Source organism: Eubalaena glacialis, chromosome 9 (genome assembly GCF_028564815.1).
Source record: "Eubalaena glacialis isolate mEubGla1 chromosome 9, mEubGla1.1.hap2.+ XY, whole genome shotgun sequence".
Classification (NCBI taxonomy): domain Eukaryota; kingdom Metazoa; phylum Chordata; class Mammalia; order Artiodactyla; family Balaenidae; genus Eubalaena; species Eubalaena glacialis.
Genome location: NC_083724.1, coordinates 72,036,027 through 72,063,235, shown reverse-complemented (window position 1 = coordinate 72,063,235; position 27,209 = coordinate 72,036,027). Strand labels below are relative to the sequence as shown.

General features: G+C 39.3%; 1 pseudogene; it reads left to right on the top strand.

The window, feature by feature from the left end:
- The first annotated feature begins 475 nt into the window (after positions 1-475).
- Positions 476-14,356, top strand: LOC133097341 (LLGL scribble cell polarity complex component 2-like; annotated as a pseudogene).
- Positions 14,357-27,209: the final 12,853 nt, after the last annotated feature.

The window sequence follows — 27,209 nt, the reverse complement described above, 5'->3', positions numbered from 1 at the left end:
CTGGATTTGGCCGCGTCTCCCAGGTGCCCGCGTAGGCCGGGCGGCCGGCGGGAAAGGAAGCACCTCCTCCCAGAACTCACGTACCGGATTTAAGCAATAACGTTCGCGCAATAAGCAAACATACCTATTTTAAAGTGAATATTATTATTCCATTTTTTTCCTATTTGAACTTTTCTTTGAGTGAACTGTCTTACAATAATTTAGTCTGTTTTCTGAAATCTCAATTGTCTTTTCCTTTAAATAGCTGAGTAAATCATCGGGTGTTGCCCGAGTTCTGTCTGTAGACGGCTTGCTCTTAGAGAATTGTTTCTCTTGAGGGATCGCAGCCAAGGAGCAAGTCTGCATTTACATTTTCTGCCTATGGACTGCTACCTGAAATTATTTAAGTTATCTCCTCTGTTTATTAATATCTTTAAGGTATTTATGAGCAAACAGAATAATCATTCCCTAACCTCTGTCTCCATTCAGGTGGATAATGGAGCTCCCCCCGACCCTGTTTGCACTCCAGTTTACTAGGAAAAGATATGTGAGAGCTGAGGGGGAAGAATGTGAGGAGTTCTTTCTCCGTAAGTAATCTTATTCATTAATTGACTCAAGAGATAATTATTGAGCACCTCTTATATGCCAGGCACTGGCCAGGCAGTAGGACTACAGGACTCACCATCTCTAAGGAAAGATAAAAACAAAACAAAGTACTGGTATTGTTCATGAATCTACCAATGTTCTCTTCTAGTTACCTTCTGAGAAAATCTTTCCCCTCAAACAAAGACAAATTTCTTAATGGACTGAAATCACATCTATTTTCCAACCAAGCCAAATAGCTTTGATTTGGTAAAGATTGCCAGAAAGATTTTTGTGATGAATAAGAGAACAAATCAACATGTTAACTCTACCCAGAAGAAGCTAGTGATAGTAGCTTTTACTTTTTTCTTTTTTTAAAAAAAATATAAATTAATTTTATTTATTTATTTTTGGCTGCGTTGGGTCTTCGGTGCGCGGGCTTTCTTTAGTTGCAGTGAGCGGGGGCTACTCTTCATCGCAGTGCGCGGGCCTCTCACTATCGTGGCCTCTCGTTGCGGAGCACAGGCTCCAGACGCGCAGGCTCAGTAGTTGTGGCGCACGGGCTTAGTTGCTCCGTGGCATGTGGGATCTTCGCGGACCAGGGATCGAACCCGTGTCCCCTGCATTGGCAGGCAGATTCTTAACCACTGCGCCACCAGGGAAGCCCAGTATTTTTTCTTAATTGGAGGTGAGGAGAGAGAGAGAAATAGTGCTCCCCTCACTATAAATCATATAATGAAATGATTTTTGTTGTTGTTGTTGTTGTTAATAACTCAGGTGAGAAAACTGTTGTCACAGATGAAATTTGAAGTTAGCAATCCAGGAAGTACATCTCAGGATCCTTCTACCTGCTAACCTCTAAGTCACTATTAGTTGCTATGTAATTTTAAAGCTATTTTAACATGTAAAAAGTTTTTTTAATCAGTTGCCATATTTTCAAGCTTTGTATAGGAATAGTAAGAAAAAATAGATTTGGCCTTAGAAATCAAGGAGTCTATCTTTGTAGTTGGGGAACTGGGGAAACTAGTTTGCACAAAGCTAAATAGTAATGAAATAAAGTGTTTTCCTAAGGAAAACACTTGAGGTGAGATTGATGAAAGGGGGGGAAGAAAGAAATGGGGACAGTGTGTTTCTTTTTTGCCAGGAAAAGTACCTCAAGTAAATAGTTCTCAGGAGGAGGCAGTAGCTACACCGCAGAACCAAAGGTGGAAATTTCTGGAAAGTGCCCTCAGAAAGTGACCTAGGATTGTGAGGGGTCGATCAGCTTGAAAGGAGTGATATCTTTTCAATAGAAGAGCAGAATTAATAATTTCCATGCCCAGTCCTACATGAAGTAGATCAATCATGTATAAAGTAAAAGAGAGGGGAATAGTTTTCACAGTTTCAGTTGAAAAGTAGTACAGTTGCAGGAAATGGGGGGTTGATGGAACTGCAACTTGCCCCTGGGCAAGGTTGAAGACACTACCTTTGGGTGCCAAATGCAAATGAAATAGATTTTTTCTTTTCTTTTTTCTGTCTTTTCCCTCTTGTATAAGAAAATGTTACCAAGTGTTGGAGGTGGGGTACGAATAAACATTGCTTGGGGAGAGTGAAATTATATAACATCTACAGAGGAAAATTATCAATATCCATGAAAAATTTTAAGGGACATCTATTTTATTCAGCAATTGCTTCTCTAGAAATTATTCTGCAGATACATTTGCACATGTGCAAAATGGCCCATGTATAACAATAGCCACTGTAGCTTTGTAATAACAAGATATGAGACAATTTCAGTGGCCATAAATGAGGAGGGATTAATTAAATTATGAGGCTTCTCTAAAATTAATCATGTACAGCTATGGTCCAGAATGTAGCAGATCTAGCAAATATGTAATGATTTCCAAGATACATTGTTGAGTGAAATAAGAGAGGTACCGGACAATGTATGTAAAATGCTTCAAATTAAACTTTAGAAATATTTGTATGTGTGCTTGTATGTACATAGAATATTTCTGGAAAGACACACAAAAAGTTGTTGACTATTGTCTCAAGGGAGGGAAGTAGATGTACTGAATACAATTTACTGCCAGTTTTAAAAACAAGTGTATGAACTATCTAATACAAGTAAAACAAATAACTAATAAAGCAAGTCAAGTACTGGTAGAAGGAAGTTGTTTCTTGAACTGACCACATTCTGTTTTGTAAGAATTCTGCAACTGTCAAAATTGCATTTACAGGAAGAGAAAAAAGAAAACTCCAGGGTAAGTCATTCAGTTAGTCCCTTATCTAAGCCTTAGTTTCCTCATTTGTAAAATGGGTATGAGGGTGACTACTTTGCAGGCTTGTTGTCTGGATTAAACATAAAGAATATAAATTATTATACATGCTAGCACGTGCACGCACGCGCGCGCACACACACACACACACACTTCTGGCTCAGGCTTCCAGTTTCCCCAAAGCAGTTCCCAAAGGAAGACCAAGCAGGGCTTGAAGCAGGAAGAATTTAGGTACAACCAGAGCATTTTCCCACCAGCACAGGATTTAGCATTAGCAGTAAGTCCCATCCCTTTGGATTTCATTCACTAAACAAACATTACCTATCAAGTACTGTGCTGGCTGCTTGGATACAGTGATGAGCAAGACAAAACTGTGCTTTAAAAAATATTATGCAGTTTATACATGAGTGTGTCTGCATTCAAATGATATAGAACAAAATTAATGTTCCCCTTTGCTGCTGCTGTTTTCCCCAGAGGTAATTGCCGATATCCTCATAAAGTTGGGGGAAATACTTTATGACTTTGTTTGGCGCATGTTGTTTCCCCCCTTACAATAGCATCACACAGTACACACTGTTCTATAACTGTCTAGAATATCAATATGTCTTGGAGATTTTTGCAAAGAATCAGAAAGATTCTCCCTCATTCTTTTAAACTGCTGTAGGTAGCCTATTGTATGGATAAATGTACGATTTAGTTAATCATTCCCCTAATGATGGACACTTAAGTCATTTTCTATTTTTTACTAGTATAAAATGGGCTATTAATGTTTGGTTATATATGTTACAAATGTTTTCTGCCAGCTTGTTGCTTGTATTATTACTTTATATATGGTATTATTTAGCCTACAGAATTTTAAAACTTTGATGGAAGCAAATGTATCAGTTTTTTAAAAAGATGTCTTAACAACTTTGTTGTCTTAAGGCCTTTTACACACCCAAGATTATGAACACATTCCCCTACATTTTCTGTTAATGTTTGACATTGACATATTTTGTTCACCTGGACTTTCACTGTGTGTGAAGTTGTGGTAGGCAGTATAATGCCCTTACCCCCAAGATGTCCATGTCCTAATTCCTGGAAACTGTGACTATATTAAATTCAAAATGGAATGGAAAAATGGAATGAAGGTTTCAGATGGAATTAAGGTTGGTAATCAGCAGACCTTGAGATGATGGTATATTAGTTTCCTATTGTTGCTACAAGTTCTGTGGCTTAAAACAACACACATTTATTCTCTTACAGTTCTGGATGTCAGAAAGCCAACATCAGTTTTCACTGGGCTAAAGTCAAAATGTTTTCAGGGCCGATTTTTTTCTGGAGTCTCTGAATGGAAAGTCCCTTTTCTTGTTTTTTTCATCTTCTCGTGGCCACTTGTATTCCTTGGTTTGGGGCCCCTTCCTCTATCTTTGAAGCACATCTCTCTAATCTCTGCTTCTGTCATATCTCCTTCACCTCTCTTTCATGAAATCTCCCTCAATCTCTCTCTTATAAGAATACTTGCAATTAATTTAGAGTTCACCCAGATAATCTAGGATAATCTCCCCATTTCAAAATCCTTAATTTAATTACATATGCAAAAGTCCCTTTTTCCATATGTGGTAGCAATCATAGGTTCCAGGAACTCAGGCTTGGATATCTTTGGAGGACATTATTCACTCTGCCACGTGTATAGAGATTATCCTAGAGTATCCAGATGGTCCCAATGTAATTGTAATTCATATAAATGGAAGAGAGAGGCATAACAAAGAACCAGAGAGCTGGCAGTGTGAGAAAGACTTAGTCTGATGGTGATGGCTCTGAAGATGAAAAAAGAGGCAGTAAGCCAAGGAATGTGGAAGGCCTCTAGAGAGTGGAAAAGGCAAGAAACAAATTATCCTACAGAGCTTCAGAAAGGAACACAGTCCTGTTAACACATTGATTTTAACTCAGTGAGACCCATTTCAGAGTTTAATTTTAGTAAGAACACTTGAGATTTAGCCTCTTAGTAGTTTTTTAAGTATACAATACAGTATTGTTGACTATAGGATAGATACAGTGTTGTAGAGCAGATCTCTAGAACTTATTCATCTTGCTTAACTGAAACTTTACGCCTATTGATTAATAATTCACACATCCCCTCTCTCTGGCTCCTGGCAACCACCATTACACATTTTGATTCTATGAATTGGACTATTTTAGGTAGCTGGTATAACTGAAATCGTGCAATATTTGTCTTTCTTTGACTGGTTTATTTCACTTAGCATAATATCTTCAAGGTTCATCCATGTTGTTGCATATTGCAGAGTTTCCTTCTTTTTAAAGGCTAATAATCCATTGTATGTGTATACCACTATGACTCTATTCATCTGTTGATAGACATTCATGTTTTTTCACATCTTGGCTATCGTGACTGGTGCTGTAATGGAGTGTGATGAACATGGGAGATTTCTTTGAGATCCTAGTTTCAATTCTTTTGGATAAATACCTAGAACTGGGATTGCTTGGTCATATGGTAGTTCTATTTTTATTTTTATTTTTTGGCCACACTGCACAGCATGCGGGATCTTAGTTCCTCGACCAGGGATCAAACCCGTGCCCCCTGCATTAGAAGCGCAGATTCTTAACCACCAGACCACCAGGGAAGTCCCAGTAGTTCTGTTTTTAATTTTTTGAGGAACCTCTATACTGTTAACCATAGTGGCTACACTATTTTGCTTTCCCACCAACAGTGGACAAGGGTTCCAATTTCTCCACATCCTAACCAACACTTGTGGTCTTTTTTTTTTTTTTTTTTAAATAATAACCATCCTTACAGGAGTGACGTGATATTTCACTGTGGCTTTGATTTGATTTGTATTTCCATGATGGTTATAGACTGTGGAGCATTTTTTCATATACCTGATAGCCATTTATATGTCTACTTTGGAGAGATGCCTATTCAAGTCCTTAGCTCATTTTAAAATCAGGTTTTGGTTTTTGGCTGTTGAGTTGTAGGAGTTCCTTACATATTTTGGATATTAACCCCTTATAAGTTATATAGTTTGCAACTATTTTCTCTGAGTCCATAAATTGCCTTTTCACTCTGTTGTTTCTGTTGCTATAAAGGAGCTTTTTAGTTTGATATAGTCCCAGTTGACTGTTTTGCTTTTGTTGCCTGGGCTACTGTTGTCATATACAAAAAAATCATATTCAAGACCAATGAAGCTTTTCCCCAACATTTTCTTCTAGGAGTTTTACACTTTCATACCTCTTCTTTAAAAGTTAATCCATTTTGAGTTGATTTCTGTGTATGGTATAAGATAAGGGTACTATTTCATTCTTTAGCATATAGATATTCAGTTTTCCCAACACCAGTTGTTGAAGAGATTATCCTTTCCCCATTGTGTATTCTTGGCACTTTTGTCAAAGATCAGTTGACCATGTATGCATATGTTTATTTCTGGGCTCTCTAGTCTGTTGCATTGGTCCAAATCTCTGTCTTTATGCTAGTACAGTACTGTTTTGACTATTGTAGCTCTGTAATATATTTTGAAATCAGGAAGTGGAGTGCCTCCAGTTTTGCAAGGTTGCTTTATCTATTCAGGTTCTTTGGTGTTTCCGTATGAGTTTTAGGATTGCTTTTTCTACTTCTGTGAAAAATGCTGTTGGAATTTTGATAGGGGTTACATAGAATCTGTAGATCACTTTGGGTAGTATGGACATTTTAACAATATTAACTCTTCAATCCATGAATATGGGATATCTTTCCATTTGTTTGCGTCTTTATCAACGTCTTATAGTTTTCAGTGCATGGGTCTTTCACATCCTTGTTTGAATTTATTCCTAAATATGCTATTGTTTTTTATGCTGTTATGAATGATATTTCTTTAATTTTCTTTTCAGATAGTTCAGTGTTAGTATAGAGAAATACAACTGATTTTTGTATGTTGATTTTGTATCCTGCAAATTTACTGAATTTATTAGTTCTAACAGTTTCTTGGTGGAGTCTTTAAGATTTTCTATATATAAGATATTGTCATTTGCAAACATGGACAGTTTTACTTCTTTCTTTCCAATTTGGATGCCTTTTATTTCTTTTTCTTGCCTAAGTGTTCTAGCTATAATTTCTAGTACTATGTTAAATAGAAGTAGCAAGAGCAGTTATCCTTGTCTGTTACTAATATTAAAGGAAAAGCTTTCAATTTTTTACCATTTAGTGTGAGGTTAGCTGTGGGCTTGTCATATATGGCCTTTATTATGTTGAGGTAATTTCCTTATATTCCTAGTTTTTTGAGAGTTTTTATCATAAAAGGGTATTTGAATTTTGTCAAATGCTTTTTGTTCATCTGTTGAGATGATTGTGTAATTTTTATTCTATATTCTGGTATTGTGGTGTATCACATTTATTGATTTGTATATGTTGAACCAACATTCTTGCATCCCAGGGATAAATCCCACTTGGTCATGATCTACAGTCCTTTTAAAAAGCTGTTGAATTTGGTTTGCTAGTATTTTGTTTAGGATTTTGCATTTGTATTCATCTGGGATATTGGCCTGTAGTTTTCTTTTCTTGTAGTGTCTTTTTCTGGCTTTGGTATCAGGATAATGCTGACTTCATAAATGAGTTTGGAAATGTATACTTCTCTTCAAGTTTTTGGAAGAGCTTGAGACAGATTGGCATTAATTCTTTTAAAATGTTTGGTAGAATTCATTAGTGAAGCCATCTGGTCCTGGGCTTTTCTTCCTTGGGAGATTTTTGATTATTGATTCAACCTTCATACAAGTTATAGGTCTTGTTAGACTATAGTTGAGACTTTTTTTTTTTTTGGCTGTGCCATGCAGCTTGTGGGATCTCAGTTCCCTGACCAGGGATTGATCCCAGGCCACAGCAGTGAAAGCCGGGAATCCTAACCACTAGGCCACCAGGGAACTCCCTAGACTTTGTTTTTCTTTATGATTTGGTCTTGGTAGGTTGTATGTTTCTAGGAATTTATCCATTATTTCTAGGTTATCCAGTTCGTTGGTGTATAATTGTTCATACTGGTCACTTATGATCTTTTTAATTTCTATGGCATCTTTTTTTTTTAATTCTTTTTTTAATTAATTAATTAATTTTTGGCTGTGTTGGGTCTTGTTGCTGCACGCGGGCTTTCTCTAGTTGCGGTGCGTGGGCTTCTCATTGTGGTGGCTTCTCTTGTTGCGGAGCATGGCTCTAGGCACACAGGCTTCAGTAGTTGTGGCACGTGGGCTCAGTAGTTGTGGCTCATGGGCTCTAGAGCTCAGGCTTGGTAGTTGTGGCACACGGGCTTAGTTGCTCTGCGGCATGTGGGATCTTCCCAGACCAGGGCTCGAACCCACGTCCCCTGCATTGGCAGGCGGATTCTTAACCACTGCACCACTAGGGAAGCCCCTATGGCATCTTTTTAAATGTCTTCTCTTTCATTTTATTTTGTCATCTCTTTTTTTTCTTAGTCTTTCTAAGAGTTTGTCAATTTTATTTACCTTTTCAAAATATCAGCTCTTAGTTTCATTGGTTTTTTTCACTTGTTTTTCTATTTTCTATTTCACTTACTTATGTTCTAATCTTTCTTATTCCCATCTTTTTGATAACTGTAGGCTTAATTTATTCTTTTTCTCGCTTCTTGGGGTGTAAAGTTAGGTTGTTTGAGATTTTTTTTCGTTTTTAATTAAGCATTTATGACAATAAACTTCCCTCTTAGTACTGCTTTTGTTGGATCTCATATGTTTTGATATGTTGTGTTTTTGTTTGTCTCAAGGTATTTTCAAATTTCCTTTTAAATCCAATTGTTGTTCAAGATTATTGTTGTTTAATTTCCACATTTGTTAATTTTTCCAGTTTTTTGTCTACTATTGAGTGCTAGTTTCATTCCATTGTGGTCAGAAAAGATATTTGGTATAATTTCAATCTTCTTAAATTTGTTAAGACTTTGTTTTGTGACCTAAATGTGAGCTATCCTGGAGAATGTTCCATGTGCACTTGAGAAGAATGTGTTCTGCTGCTGTTGGGTGGAATGTTCTATACAGTAAGTCCCCTACATACAAACGAGTTCCGTTCTGAGAGCACATTTGTAAGTCCAGTTTGTTCGTAAGTCCAACAAAGTTAGCCTAGGCACCCAACTAATACAATCGGCTATATAGTACTGTACTGTAATAGGTTTATAATACTTTTCACACATATAATACATAAACAAAAAATAAAGAAAACATTTTTAATTTTACAGTACAGTACCTTGAAAAGTACAGTGTACAGTACAACAGCTGGCATACAGGGGCTGGCGTTGAGTGAACAGGCAAGAAGAGTTACTGACTGGAGGAGGGAGAGGAGGTGGGAGATGGTAGAGCTGAAGGATCAACAACAATAGGAGACAGAGGGCAAGCTGCAATTTTCACTCACACCTGACGATGGCACAGGTTCTGGTTCCTTGCTGGATTTAATTCTGTCTACCCTCTTGAAAAAACGAACCAGTGATGTCTGGGTAGTAGCTCTTTTTTTCTCATCATAGGTGACATGGTAGCACTGGATTGCATTCTGAACGGCTGCTGCAACCTTCATGTACTGTTCTACATTCTGGTCCTATGCCTCAAAAACTAACAGTGCCTCCTCAAATAAAGAAAATCCCCTTGCCATTTCCTGCATCGTGAATCTCTTCGGTTCTTCAGTTACTTCTTCTTTCTCTTGTCTCTCTTCATCCTTTCTCTGGGCCTCCAATTCCATCAGGTCTTCATTAGTAATCTCCTCATGTTGCACAGCAAGGAGTTCAATGAAGTCGTCCTCTTGCAGATCTAGCTGAAATAAAGATACTATACTACTGTACTCTGTACAGTACTGTACAGTAAAGTACACAGAAGCACAACTACTTGTAGAGGATGCATGCAAGTGACAATATACGCCAGACAAGTGAACTAACTTACGTGATTGGACATGCGAACACACGTTCCTATTTCTGAAAGTTCGCAACTTGAAGGTTCGTATGTAGGGGACTTACTCTGTATGTCTGTTAGGTCCATTTAGTCTATAGTTTTGTTCAAGTCCTCTGTTTCCTTTTTGATCTTCTGTCTGGATGTTCTATCCATTACTGAGAGTGGAGTCTCTTACTATTATTGTCTTGTCTTATTTTATATTGTTTATTTCTCCCTTCAAACTGTCAATGTTTGCTTTATATATTTAGGTGCTCTGATGTGTGTAATATATATAATTCTTATATCTTGTTGGTAGATTGGCACTTTTATCAGTATAATGTCCTTCTGTCTCTTATGACAATTTTTGACTTATAATCTATTTTGTGTGATATAAGTATAGCCAACCCTGCTCTATTTTGGTTACTATTTCTGTGGAATGTCTTTTTCCATCCCTTCACTTTCAACCTGTGTGTCCTTTTTAGACAGCATATAGTTGAGTCTTGTTTTTTTAATTCGTTCAGCCACTCTTTGTCTTTTAACTAAAGAGTTTAATATTTTTTCATTTAATGTTAATTACTGACAGAAAAAGGTTTACTGCTACCATTGAGTTCATTGTCTTCTGTTAGGTTTTTTGTTTTTTGTTTTTGTTTGTTTTGTTTGTTTGCTTTTTTCTCTGAAAGATCCTTTTATGAATCATGGTGGAATTACCTATACCAGATATTTTAAAGATGCAGAACTTTATAATCATGAGGTGATTTCAGTGAACAAGAAAAGCTTTCCAAAGTGAACTTAGCCAAAATTGTATTTAATCTTCCTTAAATATAGACACATTTTAGTTATTGTGGAGAAAGTCTGTTGAAATATAACAGGAAGTATTCGGATCCCTCTCTACTACTCCTCCGCCCTGCCCCCTGTAGCTTCACATAGCCCAGAATCCATTTACTTTTTTTTTTTTTTTTAATAAATTTATTTATTTTATTTTTGGCTGCGTTGGGTCTTTGTTGCTGTGCGCGGGCTTTCTCTAGTTGCGATGAGCGGGGGCTACTCTTCACTGCAGTGCATGGGCTTCTCATTGCAGTGGCTTCTCTTGTTTCAGAGTACGGGCTCTAGGTGTGGGCTTCAGTAGTTGTGGTGCACAGGCTTAGTTGCTCCGTGGCATGTGGGATCTTCCCGGACCAGGGCTCGAACTCATGTCCCCTGCGTTGGCAGACGGATTCTTAACCACTGCGCCACCAGGGAAGCCCTCCATTTACTTTTGTTCCAATAACCATTATACTTTATATTCTTTTAAAGTGGAAACTTTGAAGTTGTAATAAATGGACTGTATCATAATACTCAGTTTGTTCAATTCAGTAAGCATTCATAGAGCATTAGGCATCCCTCTAGTTTAGGTACCAGAGAGCAGTAGCTTTCAAACATTTTATACCATGAAAAAAAACATTTTATACCGTGACTCACAGTAACAAGTATCAATATGGTTAACATTGTAACCCACCATGTCATTTGTGTGCACCTATACTCATAACTGAAACAAGTCTCATGAAATAACACTTATTGGTATTATGGGAGATATACTTTGATATTTTCTGTTCTATTTTTTTTCTTTTTAAAAACTTTTTATTGAAGTATAGTTGATTTACAGTGTTAATTTCTGCTATACAGCATTGTGACTCAGTTATACATATATATAATATTTTTCATATTTTTTTCCATTATGGTTTAATCACAGGCTATTGAATATAGTTCCCTGTGCTATACAGTAGGACCTTGTTGTTTATCCATCCTGTATATAATAGTTTGCATCTGCTAATCCCAAACTCCCAATACTTCCCTCCCACATCCCCACTCCCTCTTGGCAACCACAAGTCTGTTCTCTATGTCTGAGTCTCTTTCTGTTCCATAGATATGTTCATTTGTGTCCTGTTTTAGATTCCACATATAAGTGATATAATACGGTATTTGTCTTTCTCTTTCTGACTTACTTCACTTAGTATGATAATCTCTAGGTCCATCCATGTTGCTGCAGATGGCATTATTTCGTTCTTTTTAATGGTTGAGTAATATTCCATTGTGTGTATATATACATATATACACACATATCACATCTTCTTTATCCATTCATCTGTCGATGGACATGTAGGTTGTTTCCATGTCTTGGCTATTGTAAATAGTGCTGCTATGAACATAGTTTCCAGAGGAAGCCCTCCACCGGTGGGTGTTTGAGGTGGTGGAGGCTCTGCAGGAACATCCTTGGGACCCCGACCAGATCCTCATTGGCTACAGCTTGGGCCTCATCATCTTCTGGGACCTGCAGGGCAGCCGCGTGCTCTGTCATTTCCTCAGCAGCTAGCAACTGGAGAATATCTGCTGGCAGCGGGATGGTCATCTGATAGATACCATTCTGACAGCAGCTACTGCCAGTGGCCCGTGTCCGGTGATACCCAGCAACCAGAGCCCCTGCACAGCTGTGTGCCTTATGGTCCTTTTCCTTGCAAAGCTATTACCAACATCTTCTGGCTGACCACCAAGCAGGGGTTGCCCTTCACCATCTTCAAGGGTGGCATGCTGTGGGCCGGCTATGGGGACTGCCACTGCATCTCGGTGGTCCACAACAGCCAGCAGACAGCCTCTGACTTCACCTCCCGAGTCATCGACTTTACTCTTCTCGTTGAGATGGACCGTGCGGCTGCCTTTGATGACCCCTATGCTCAGGTGGTGCTGGCTGAGGAGGAGCTGGTGGTGATTGACTTGCAGACGGCCGGTTGGCTGCAGATTTAGCCTCCCTACCTGGCCTCCCTGAATTGCTCTGCCATCACCTGCTCCCACCAAGTCTCCAACATCCCCCCTGAAGCTGTGGGAGCACATCATCGCTGCTGCCAGCTGGCAGAACACACACTTCTCCACCGTGGGGTGGCCCATAACTCATAGGGCATGAGGACAGCATGGTGAGGTTCTGGGATGCCTCTGGCATGTGCTTGCTGCTGCTCTACAAACTCAGCACTGTGCAGGTGTTCCTCACCAACACAGACCCCAGTGAGAGCCTCACTGCCCAGGGCGAGGATGAGTGGTCCCTGCTCTGCAAGGTGGGCTCCTTCGACCCCCACAGTGATGATCCTCAGCTGGGCATCCAGAAGATTTTCCTCTGCAAATACAGTGGCTACCTGGTTGTGGCCACCACGGCAGGGCAGGTGAGGGTGCTGGAGCTAAATGACGAGGAGGTGGAGCACTCCGTGGAGCAGGTGGAGGCTGACCTGCTGCAGGACCAGGAAAGCTACCGCTGGAAGGGGCAGGAACGCCTGTGTGCCTGCCCGGGGCCTGTGCGCTTTGAGCCTGGCTTTCAGCCCTTTGTATTGGTGCAGTGCCAGCCCCTGGTTGTGGTCACCTTCTTGGCCCTGCACTCCCAGTGGCACCTCTTGGCCTTCGGCACCAGCCACGGCTTCAGCCTCTTTGACCACCGGCAGTAGCAGCAGGTCTTTGTCAAGTGCACACGCCTCAGTGATCAGCTAGCCTTGGAGGGCCCGCTGTTCCACGTGAAGTTCCTAAAGACATCTCTGTGCCAGTCCTTCCGCTGGACACATCGCAGCCGGGTGTCCAAAAGGTAGCAGTGGCCCGCTGGCCCTCCAGGAGATGTGCAGGAGGGGAGCACCAGGGCAGAGCAGACCCACATGCAGAACATGGAGCTGGCACCCGTGCAGTGCAAGATGGAGGCCCACTTGGCAGCAGACACCTTCGTGGGCTTAGTCCGGACCCTCTACTTCACTGACATCTACCTGAGGAACAACTCTCGCCTCTGCCCCTTGCTGTGGGCTGGCACCAATGGTAGTACTGTCTATGCCTTTGCCTTGTGCATGACACCCGAGGAGCAGAGAATAGATGAGCCGGTGCGAGCGGAGCAGGCCAGGGAGATCCAGCTGTTGCCTGGTGGGCATCCTGATGCTGGATGGACACGGTGTGCCCCTTCTCAAGTCCCTGGAAGTGGCCCATGACCTGTCAAAGAGCCTGGACATTCAGGGAAGCCACCAGCTGCTCACTGTGTCAGAAGAGCAGTTCAAGGTGTTTCATGCTGCCCAAGATCAGTGCCAGGCTGAAGCTGAAGTTAACCACCCTAGAGGGCTGGCGGGTGCAGTGAGTCACTGTGGCCTGCTTCCGCAGCTGTCGAGCTGAGGACTATAGGGAACATCACCTGGCTGTCCTCACCAACGTGGGTGATGTCCAGGTGGTCTCACTGCCCCTGCTCAAGCCCCAGGTTCATTATAACTACTTCTGCTGGGTGGATGTCAGCAGCATTGCTTTCTGCATCTTCACCAAATATGGCCAAGGTTTCTACCTGATCTCACCCTCCGAATTTGAGCACTTCTCTCTCTCCACCAAGTGGCTGGTTGAGCCCCAGTGTCTGGTGGATTCAGCAGAAACGAAGAACTACAGCCGCCCCCGCAATGGATCGGGCCCTGAGAAGGCCTTGGGCGGAGCCAGGAACTCAGCCAAAGTGATGGAGAGGAGAGGAGGTCGGCCCGAGATGGAGCATGCTCTGCTCAGTGACGAGAGGGTCCTGAAGGAGGTCCAGAGCACGCTGGAGCGAGACCAAGGGCACTGTGGCAATTGGCCATTCTTAGCAAGTGGGTTACAGCCTCAGCAATGGGGGAGGATGCTCCTGAGTTGCTATCACTCTATCTCCTTCTGCGGCAGAGTGAGTGGTAGGGGCATCCAGGCTGCATCATGAGCACACACTGCTGAGGCCTCTTCCTTGGGTCACCACCCCACCTGGAGAGGCCCATGCACTGGGCCATGCAGGGGCTAGGGGGACCCCCAGTTTCCACCCTGCTGCTGCTCCTGGCCTCGGGAGAGGAGACACCCCAGGTCCTTGGGGCTATCCCGTCCTGGGCCTTGATTATCTTGGTCCTTTTGTCAATGTTGCACAGTTTTTAAACCCCCACTCCCCCCTTTTTGTTAGTCTTTTAATTAGTTTGTCTTCCTTTTCCTCTCTTGATGTCTTCCTTTGTGTTTTGTTGTTTTTTTGTATAGCTGTGCTTTGATTCCTGTCTTTCTTCTGTGTAGTTTCTTCCTTCCTTCCTTCCTTCCTTCCTTCCTTCCTTCCTTCTTTCATTGGATCTTCTTTGCTGCGTGCGGGCTTCCTCTAGTTGTGGCGAGCAGTGGCTACTCTTCATTGTGGTGCGTGGGCTTCTCATTGAGGTGGCTTCTCCTGTTGCAGAACATGGGGTCTAGGTGCGTGGGCTTCAGTAGTTGTGGCTCGCAGGCTCTAGAGCACAGACCCAGTAGTTGAGGCGCAGGGGCTTAGTTGCTCTGCGGCATGCGGGATTTTCTCAGACCAGGGCTCAAACCCGTGTCCCCTGCATTGGCATGAGGATTCTTAACCACTCCGCCACCAGGGAAGTCTGTTTTTTTCTTTTTTATTGTGGTAAAATATACATAACATGATATTTACCAACCTAACCATTTTTTAGTACAGTTCAGTGGTGTTAAATACATTCACATAACTTTTTCATCTTGTAAAACTGAACCTCTGTACCCTTTAAACAATGACTCCCCATTCTCCCCTCCCCTCAGCCCCTGGCAACCACCTTTCTACTTTCTGTCTGTATAATATTGACTGCTCTAAGTACCTCATATAAATGGAATCATACAGTATTTGTCTTTTTGTGACTGGCTTATTTCACTTAGCATAATGTCCTCAAGGTTCATCCATATTACAGTATATTGCAGAATTTCCTTCAAGACTGAATAATGTTCCATTGTATGTATATACCACATTTTGCTTATTCATCTATCCATGGACACGTGGGTTGCTTTCACATTTTAGCTATTGTGAATAATGGTGCTATGAACATGGGTGTACAGATACCTCTTTGAGACCCTACTTTCCATTCTTTTGGGTATGTACTCAGAAGTGAAATTGTTGGATTGTATGGTATTTCTATTTTTAATTTTTTTAGGAACTGCCATGCAATTTTCCACAGCCACTGTGCCAATTTACATTCTTATCGGTAGTGCATAAGGGTTCCAATTTTTCCACATCCTCACTGACACTTGTTTTCTGTTTTTTGATAGTAGCAATCCTAATGCGTATAAGGCTGTAGGTATTTTTTTACATGGTTACGTTGAGGCTTACATACAATATCTTAGAGCTGTAACAGTCTATTTTCAGACTGATAACAACTTAAGTTCAGTCACCTACAAAACCTCTACATTTTAAGTCCCCCACACACTTTATATTATTGTTGTCACATTTTACATCTGTTCATATTTGTATCTTTTAACATTTTAAAATTATAGTTTTTTTAATACTTTTTTCCTTTAACTTTTATACTAGAATTAAAAGTGACTTACTCATCATGATTAAAATATTACAGTATTCAGTATTTGTCTGCATGTTTACCTTTAAACAACAAATTTCATATTACCAGCCGAAGGCACCATCTCGACTCTCCTCCAGGTGGCTAGATTGTGTTGGACCTGCCAGAGCTCCAACATGAGCAAGAGAGAAGCCAGTCCTTTGAGGATCCCCATCAGAAAAGCTGGGGAGGGTGAAATAGGTAAAGGGGATTAACTGAATGGTGATGGAGGGAAACTAAATTTTTGGTAGTAAGCATGCTGTAGTGTATACAGAATTAGAAATATAATGTTGTACACATGAAACTTATATAATGTTATAAATCAATGTTACCTCAATAAAATAAATTTTAAAATATATCAGTCCATCAATTACAGAAAATGTATTAGAGCAATGCAAGTTGTTAATAATAGGGGGAACTGTGTGTGTGTGGCAGGAAATAGGAGGAAGTATATGAGAACTTGGTAATTTTTGCTTTTTTTTCCATGAACTTAAAACGGTTCTAAAAAATAGTCTGTAATTTAAAAAATATTTTAAATTATTAGCATCTGCTACTTTTGTAATCAGCAAAGAATCAGCAAGAAAAGAATACATACTGTTTTTTTGAAAGAGTCAGTATTACGTGTGTTTGGAATTTAGGAATGCGTAAATAGGGAGCTCTGGGACACCACCTTTAGTCATGTACGCAGGGAACTAAGAAATGCCAGTTTCCGGAGAGAGAGACTACATCATTTATGTTTAGTAATCAAAGGCGAATGGCCATGTGGCTCAGAGAAAGAGAGAGAGCCTGAGAGAATGGCTGCTTTTGTTCTGATGGCTTTCTTTTTCTTAGTTTTAGTATCCTTTTAATTAACTTCACTTTTTGCCTAATCTCTAAAGCATCACCCTGCCCCTGAAAATGTCTTTTTTTGAGAATCTTCCCAAAGGGACAAGAAAGCCAGCTTAGTCATCCCCAGCATCTGTAAAATGGAGGCATGAGCTTTATATACTCAGTCATTGTAATAAAACTCCACCATCACTTAAATAGCTGTGGGATCCGCTCCCGCTGAAGTTGATCTATAGTAAAAATGAGGAAGAGTGCCCTGTCTTTAAGGCAACTACAATCCGGTAGGGGAGACAAGGCATGAATTCTTGAGAAGTCTATGCAGGCAACAAGTCACCATCTATAACCAACTGACAGCTGTGTACTACATGCTGAGTAACTGACATAGATCACAGTGCTACATACTTCGAGGAAGGAAATAGCACTCAGTTTTGAGTCATGGTGACAGTACTGAATATGAGGGAGAGCTGTAATCACTAAAACTAAATTTAAGTTATGAATAAATGATTCTACGCAGCAAACTACACAGAAGCATCCACTGCACTTGTCGATTATTGTTTTAATTAATTCTTAGTGAGAAACTGAAACCAACATCAATCTGTCTACAAGTAACTTAGGTATTTTAACATGTTCACTAAGTTCTTGTTCTTTTTATTTTTTTAATTCTGAAGCCTAACATACATACAGCAAAATGCATAAAATATAAACATTCAGTTTCACAAATAATTACAGAGCAAACACCTGTATTCCAACCAACTGGGTCAAGAAATAGGCTATTTTAAGTTCCACAAGTCTCCAGAATGTCTTTTCTTGATCACAAGCTCTCCCTTTTCCCTAAATGTAACCTCTGTATTGACCTTTGTAATAGTTACTTCCTTGTTTTTCTTTATAGTTTTCCACCTATATATTGATCCCTAAAAATGTTGTTTTATTTCTCCTATTTTTATCTTTATATATATATAGAATCATGCTATATGTATTTTTTGTTTTCCCTTTTGCCCAACATTATGGTTTTTTTGAGATGCATCATGCTGTTTTCACTCTTCAATAGTGTTCCATTGTATGGATATACTAAAATTTATCCTTGCAGAGTCAAGATAGCGTAATAGGAGGATGCAGAATTCGCATCTCCGCACAACTAGGGCACATGCCAGGCACCAGTGGGGGACCACAGACACCTAAGGGGACAGGAGGAACCCCCAGTTACTGGCTTGCGGGATCTTGGTTCGCAGGCTGGAGGTTGGGCCCGAGCTCCTGTGGTGGGAACTCCGAGTCCAAACTGCTGGACTAACAGAGAACCTCAGACCCCAGGGAATATTAATCAGAGTGAGGCATCCCAGAGGTTCTCATCTCAGTACCAAGACCTGACTCTATCCAACTGCCTGCAAACTCCAGTGCTGGATGTCTCAGGCCAAACAACCAGTAAGACAGGAATACAGCAACACCAGTCAAAAAAAAAAAAAAAAAAGACAAAAAAATATGTTACAGACAAAGGAGCAAGGTAAAAACCTACAAGACCAAATAAATGAAGACAAAATAGGCAACTTACCTGAAAAAGAATTCAGAGTAATGATAGTAAGGATGATACAAAATCTCGGAAACAGAATGGAGAAAATACAAGAAACATTTAACAAGGATCTCGAAGAACTAAAGAGCAAAGAAACAGTGATGACCAACACAGTTACTGAAGTTAAAAATACTCTAGAAGGAATCAATAGCAGAATAACTGAGGCAGAAGAACAGATAAGTGACCTGGAAGATAAAATAGTGGAAATAACTACCGCAGAGCAGAATAAAGAAAAAAGAATGAAAAGAATTGAGGACAGTCTCAGAGACATCTGGGACAACATTAAATGCACCAATATTCAAATTATAGGGGTTCCAGAAGAAGAAGAGAAAAAGAAAGGGTCTGAGAAAATATTTGAAGAGATTATAGTTGAAAACTTCCCTAATATGGGAAAGGAAATAGTCAAGTCCAAGAAGCACAGAGAGTACCATACAGGATAAACCCAAAGAGAAACACGCCAAGACACATATTAATCAAATTAATAAAAATTAAATACAAAGAAAAAATATTAAAAGCACCATGGGAAAAGCAACAAATAACATGCAAGGGAATGCCCATAATGTTAACAGCTGATCTTTCAGCAGAAACTCTGCAAGCCAGAAGGGAGTGGCAGGACATATTTAAAGTGATGAAAGGGAAAAACTTACAACCAAGATTACCAAGCAAGGATCTCATTCACATTCGATGGAGAAAATAAAACCTTTACAGGTAAGCCAAAGTTAAGAGAATTTAGCACCACCAAACCAGCTTTTCAACAAATGCTAAAGGAACTTATCTAGGCAGGAAACACAAGAGAAGGAAACGACCTACAAAAACCCAAAACAATTAAGAAAATGGTAATAGGAACATACATATCAATAATTACCTTAAATGTAAATGGATTAAATGCTCCCACTAAAAGACATAGACTGGCTGAATGGATACAAAAACAAGACCTGTATATATGCTGTCGACAAGAGACCCACTTCAGACCTAGAGACACATACAGACTGAAAGTGAGGGGATGGAAAAAGATATTCCATGCAAACGGAAATCAGAAGAAAGCTGGAGTAGCAATTCTCATATCAGACAAAATAGACTTTAAAATAAAGACTATTACAAGAGACAGAGAAGGACACTACATAATGATCAAGGGATCAATCCAAGAAGAAGATATAACAATTATAAATATTTATGCACCCAACATAGGAGCACCTCAATACATAAGGCAAATGCTAACAGCCATAAAAGGGGAAATCGACAGTAACACAATCATAGTAGGGGACTTTAACACCCCACTTTCACCAATGGACAGATCATCTGAAATGAAAGTAAATAAGGAAACACAAGCTTTAAATAACACATTAAACAAGATGGACTTAATTGATATTTTTAGGGCATTCCATCCAAAAACAACAGACTACACTTTCTTCTCAAGTGCTCATGGAACATTCTCCAGGATAGACCGTATCTTGGGTCACAAATCAAGCCTTGGTAAATGTAAGAAAATTGAAATCGTATCAAGTATCTTTTCCGACCACAATGCTATGAGACTAGATATCAGTTACAGGAAAAAAACTGTAAAAAATACAAACACATGGAGGCTAAACAATACACTACTAAATAACCAAGAGATCACTGAAGAAATCAAAGAGGAAATCAAAAAATACCTAGAAACAAATGGCAATGAAAACATGCTGACCCAAATCCTATGGGATGCAGCAAAAGCAGTTCTAAGAGGGAAGTTTATAGCAATGCAATCCTACCTCAGGAAACAAGAAAAATCTCAAATAAACAACCTAACCTTACACCTAAAGCAATTAGAGAAAGAAGAATAAAAAAACTCCAAAGTTAAAAGAAGGAAAGAAATCATATAGATTAGATCAGAAATAATTGAAAAAGAAATGAAGAAAACAATAGCAAAGATCAATAAAACTAAAAGCTGGTTCTTTGAGAAGATAAACAAAATTGATAAACCATTAGCCAGACTCATCAAGAAAAAAAAGGAGAAGACTCAAATCAACAGAATTAGAAATGAAAAAGGAGAAGTAACCACTGACACTGCAGAAATACAAAGGATCATGAGTGATTACTACAAGCAACCATATGCCAATAAAATGGACAACCTGGAAGAAATGGACAAATTCTTAGAAAAGCACAACCTTCCAAGACTGAACCAGGAAGAAATAGAAAATATAAACAGACCAATCACAAGCACTGAAATTGAAACTGTGATTAAAAACCTTCCAACAAACAAAAGCCCAGGACCAGATGGCTTCACAGGTGAATTCTATCAAACATTTAGAGAAGAGCTAACACCTATCCTTCTCAAACTCTTCCAAAATATAGCAGAGGGAGGAACACTCCCAAACTCATTCTACAAGGCCACCATCACCCTGATACCAAAACCAGACAAAGATGGCACAAAGAAAGAAAACTACAGGCCAATATCACTGATGAACATAGATGCAAAAATCCTCAACAAAATACTAGCAAACAGAATCCAGCAGCACATTAAAAGGGTCATACACTCTGATCAAGCGGGGTTTATCCCAGGAATGCAAGGATTCTGCAATATATGCAAATCAATCAATGTGATACACCATATTAACAAGTTGAAGGATAAAAACCATGTGATAATCTCAATAGATGCAGAAAAATCTTGTGACAAAATTCAGTACCCGTTTATGATAAAAACTCTCCAGAAGGTAGGCATAGAGGGAACCTACCTCAACATAATAAAGGCCATATATGACACACCCACAGCCAACATTGTTCTCAATGGTGAAAAACAGAAACCATTTCCACTAAGATCAGGAACAAGACAAGGTTTCTCACTCTCGCCACTATTATTCAACATAGTTTTGGAAGTTTTAGCCACAGCAATCAGAATAAAAAGAAATAAAAGGAATCCAAATCAGAAAAGAAGAAGTAAAACTGTCACTGTTTGCAGATGACATGATACTATACATAGAGGATCCTAAAGAAGCTACCAGAAAACTACTAGAGCTAATCAACGAATTTGGTAAAGTAGCAGGATACAAAATTAATGCACTGAAATCTCTTGCATTCCTATACACTAATGATGAAAAATCTGAAAGAGAAATTAAGGAAACACTCCCATTTACCATTGCAACAAAATGAGTAAAATACCTAGGAATAAACCTACCTAAGGAGACAAAAGACCTGTCTGCAGAAAACTATAAGACACTGATGAAAGAAATTAAAGATAATACAAACAGATGGAGAGATATACCGTGTTCTTGGATTGGAAGAATCAACATTGTGAAAATGACGATACTACCTAAGGCAATCTACAGATTCAGTGCAATCCCTATCAAACTACCAATGGCATTTTTCACACAACTAGAACAAAAAATTGCACAATTTGTATGGAGACAGAAAAGACCCTGAATAGCCAAAGCAATCTTCAGAAAGAAGAACGGAGCTGGAGGAATCAGGCTCCTGGACTTCAGACTATACTACAAAAGCTACAGTAATCAAGACAGTATGGTACTGGCACAAAAACAGAAATATAGATCAATGGAACAGGATAGAAAGCCCAGAGGTAAACCCACGCACCTATGGTCAACTAATCTATGACAAAGGAGGCAAGGATATACACTGGAGAAAAGAGACTCTCTTCAATAAGTGGTGCTGGGAAAACTGGACAGCTACATGTAAAAGAATGAAATTAGAACACTCCCTAACACCATACACAAAAATAAACTCAAAATGGATTAAAGACCTAAATGTAAGGCCAGATACTGTAAAACTCTTAGAGGAAAACATAGGTAGAACACTGTATGACGTAAATCACAGCAAGATCCTTTCTGACCCACCTCCTAGAGAAATGGAAATAAAAACAAAAATAAACAAATGGGACCTAATGAAACTTAAAAGCTTTTGCACTGCAAATGAAACCATAAACAAGACGGAAAGACAACCTTCAGAATGAGAGAAGATATTTGCAAACAAAGCAAGTGACAAAGGATTAATCTCCAAAATATACAAGCAGCTCATGCAGGTCAATATCAAAAAACAAACAACACAATGTAAAAATGGGCAGAAGACCTAAATAGACATTTCTCCAAAGAAGATATACACATTGCCAACAAACACATGAAAAGATGAATGCAAATCAAAACTTCAATGAAGTGTCACCTCACACTGGTCAGAATGGCCATCATCAAAAAATCTACAAACAATAAATGCTGGAGAGGGTGTGGAGAAAAGGGAACCCTCTTGCACTGTTGGTGGGAATGTAAATTGATACAGCCACTATGGAGAACAGTATGGAGGTTCCTTAAAAAACTAAAAATAGAACTACCATACGACCCAGCAATCCCACTACTGGGCATATACCTTGAGAAAACCATAATTCTAAAAGAGTCATGTACCACAATGTTCACTGCAACTCTATTTACAATAGCCAAGACATGGAAGCAACCTAAGTGTCCATCGACAGATGAATGGATAAAGAAGACGTGGCACATATATGCATTGGAATATTACTCAGCCATAAAAAGAAGCGAAGTTGAGTTATTTGTAGTGAGGTGGATGGACCTAGAGTCTGTAATAGAGTGAAGTAAGTCAGAAAGAGAAAAACAAATATCATATGGTAACACATATATATGGAATCTAAAAAAAAAAAGGTTCTGATGAACCTAGGGGCAGGACAGGAATAAAGATACAGACATAGAAAATAGACTTGAGGACACAGGGAGGGGGAAGTGTAAGCTGGGACAAAATGAGAGAGTAACATTGACATATATACACTACCAAATGTGAAATAGATAGCTAGTGGGAAGCAGCTGCATAGCACAGGGAGATCAGCTCAGCGCTTTGGTGCTTTGTGACCACCTAGAGGGGTGGGATAAGGAGGGTGGGCGGGAGATGCAAGAGGGAGGGGATATGGAGATATATGTATGCATATAGCTGATTCACTTTGTTATACAGCAGAAACTAACACACCATTGTAAAGCAATTATACTCCAATGAAGATGTTAAAAAAAATATTTAAACAAAAATTTATCCTTTTGTTGATGTGCATTTGCGTTTTTCTTCAGTTTTGGACTTTACACCCATTGTTGCTAGAAGACATTCTTGTGAATATATCCTGGAACACGAGTACCCAAGCTTATAATATCTGAAGTCTTTGTGATTCTCTTTCTGTGTCTCTAGTTTCTGACTCTTACATAGAATCTTTCTTTATCTCTGTACTTACTTATCTTTGTAAACTGATTATCCTCCTTGAAAATCATTTGTAAAAATAATTTGAGTTCTGGTATTAAGGTGCTTGCCTCCAGGGAAGGCTTGTATTTACTTTTCCAGGCAACATTGGACAGTTTAGTACAGAACTAACTTAAACCAAATTTCTGGCTTGAGTTCCATGGCCGGTTCAGGCAATGTGACCCTAGGTTGCAAATCTCTGGGCAGGTCAGTTTATTTCTAGTTCCTCTGTACCTTGAAAGTGTAACCTCTTGAGTACTCTAAACTGGAGAAACATGGAGAAAGTCTCCTGTTAGACACTGAAACTTGAGGAGGTCTTGGCTTTTATTTCTAGTCCCCTAATTTTGCAGGGGCATTAAGACAACAGTGAATTTTCTCTGATCAGCAAGTGTCCTCAGGAAAAAAGAAGCTTTTGTGGTGGCTTATCTCTCTGGGTTCCTACTTTCCCGTTAGTCTTTGTCCGGTAATTCCCTACTAGCTTGTTAGCTCTCCAATGCGTTTTAAATGGTTTTAAGTCTTTTAATTCAGACTTCTTAGCTGCTTTTTTGTAGGAGCATTACTTCAAGTTACCCAGCTCACACTCTCTGGAAACAAAAGTTCCAGGCTAAGTCATTATGAGGTAATTCTAGAGCCTGCTGCAGAGGATAGGGTAAAACTGGATTTGGCTTTCTGCAATCTTGGCATGTAGTACACAACTTTACTAGCCAATGTTCTTGCCTTTTGTTAGATTCTGGTCTTATTCTGCCCATATTGGTCTGCAGACATACCCCAAATCCTTCTAGCTGGAAAAGCATTGTCTTGACCTCTAACAGTATGTTCTGTATTTCTTTCTCTCAGAGTTGCCATTACATCTTAATTCTCCTCATTCTTTTCTAAAAAGCCAGACTTTAGACTGGGCCAGAGACCAAAACCTTGCTACACAAATGTCTGTGTCTTTAACCATCTTTTTCTTGGTTTTTAATCTGTTAAATATTAGTGTTTTCTGACTCTCTAGCATATTTATGATCATCCTTCATTTTAATAACAGAAAATTTGGACTATTTCTGTATGAAGACAGTGCCTGGTGAGGCAATTTCTCATTCTTTAGTTTGCATACAGACATCTTTGCTTTCTCTCAGTTCTCTTAAAACTTAAAAACATCTAGTTGTTCTTAAAAATTCTAGAGATCAATATGGTCTGTTACCAGTTACTTTACAGTTTTTCATTGTGTAGTAGAAACATATAGGGCTGGGGAGGAAGACTACAGAGGTAAAGTGCCATGTTCACCATATCATAAAAAGAGTACATACTATCAGCATGACTTATCAGTGTTGATGATGACCCTGATCACCTTGCTGAGGTAGTGCTTGTCAGGTATTTTTCCACCACTCTTTTATTTCCCCTTTCCACACTGTGCTTTTCGGAAAAGAGTCACCATGCATGGCCCACACTTAAAGAGTGGGGAGTCATGCTTCATCCCCTTTAGGGTGGAAAAGCTGCATACATTATTTGGAATTCTTCTGCATGGAAAATTGTCTCTTCTCCCCCATTTTTTTGGTTTATTCAATCGTTTATTCGGATTAGTATAAACTCATGGGTATTTATTTTAGAACTTGGATTGTAATCCAATGTTACTTTATTTTATTGCTCAAATGGTTTCATATTTGACCATTGGGAGCTTTTTCAGTTGGCTCTTTCAGTGTAAGTCCCTTTGACATAACTCCATCTTTTGGGTTTGTTGTTGTCAGCATATCTTTACTTTCTGACACTACAAGATACTCCAGGCTCATCCTGCATATTTCCTGCTCTAGTTCCAGAACTAGCATTTTTTCCTAAAGAGCAATGGTTCCTTTTATTGGATAATGGTATTATAAACCAAGAATTGGATGCAGATGTGCTCATTGTTCCTGGGGTATTGTTGATTCTAGACCTTCTCAGCTGACAGTGCAAGGAAATATATGTGTATACTAATCCATGTATATGTACATATCTATAAGTCTTTTTATATGTAATCATTTGTATCTACATTAAGCTTAAAGCAATTTCATATTAATGTCTCCAAATGTAACCTGTTATCAGAAAGAGCATTCTAGCTTCCTTCCCTTACTTATCTGTAAACTCCCACTGCAACAGTGAGAAATCTGCCTTGCACCATCCCTAATTTACTGTAATTTACTTAATTGTTCAAGTCTAGTAATCTGTATAGAGTATTAGAGTTGTTAGCCTGAATCTCTGTGGAAAACAAGAGTCTGGCCCTTATGGACAGTTTCTTTTGCCTTTTGTCTTACAGACTCCACTCATTTCTGGAAGTTAATTAGGTCAGCAATTCCCCCGTTCCCTACGGTAAGGTAATTTCATATATTTGTAAATCAGTTAGATTATTTTGTCACGTTCTGCACTTTTTCCTGGAGTTTCCTGATCTCCTAAATGATTTTTTTAAACTGCATACATTAAGGTTCACTCTTTGTATCGTAAAATTCTGTGGTTTTAAAAAATGCAGTGTCATGCATACACAATTACAGTATCATACAGAATAATTTTACTGCTCGAAAAAAATCCCCTGTGCTTCACCTATTCCACCCTTCTCTCCTTTTCTTGAATCCCTGGCAGACACTGATCTTTTTACCATCACTATAGTTTTTCCTTTTCCAGGATGTCGTATGCCTGGAATCACACAGTATGTAGGCTTTTCAAAGTAACTTACTTCACTTAGCAACTTACATTTAAGATTCATGCATGTCTTTTTGAGGCTTGATAGCTCACTTCTTTTTTTTAATCACTGAGTGATATTCTATTGTCTGGATGTACCACAGTTTCTTTATCTATTCACCTATTGTAGGACATCTTGGTTGCTTCCAGTTTTGCTGAATATGAATAAATCTGCTATAAATATTTGTATGTTTTCAGATCAGTTGAGTAAATACTTAGGAGAATGATTACTGGATTGTATGGTAATACTGTGTTTAGCTTTATCAGAAGAATTGCCCAGCAGTCTTCCAAAGTGGTTGTACCATTTTGGAGTCCCACCAGCTTGAATAAGTCCTGTTCTCCACATCCTTGCTAGCAGTTGGTATTCTCAGGTTTTTTGGGTTTTGTTTTGTTTTTTGGTATATTAGCCATTCTGATATGTAGTAACATCTCATTGTTGTTTTAATTTTCAATTCTTAATGATAAATTATGTTGAGAATCTTTTCATATGTTTATTTGCCATATGTATATATCCTTTAGAGAGGTGTCTCTTCAGATCTTTTGCACATTTTTTTTTTTTTTTGCACATTTTTTATTGGGTTGTTTTCTTATTGCGAAGTTTTTTTTTGTTTGTTTTTTTTAAATCTGTGCTTTTTAATTATTTTATTTTTATTTATTTTTGGCCGTGTTGGGTCTTTGTTTCTGTGCGAGGGCTTTTCTCTAGTTGCGGCAAGCGGGGGCCACTCTTCATCGCGGTGCGCGGGCCTCTCACTATTGCGGCCTCTCTTGTTGCGGAGCACAGGCTCCAGACGCGCAGGCTAAGTAGTTGTGGCTCACGGGCCCAGCCGCTCCGCGGCATGTGGGATCTTCCCAGACCAGGGCTCGAACCCG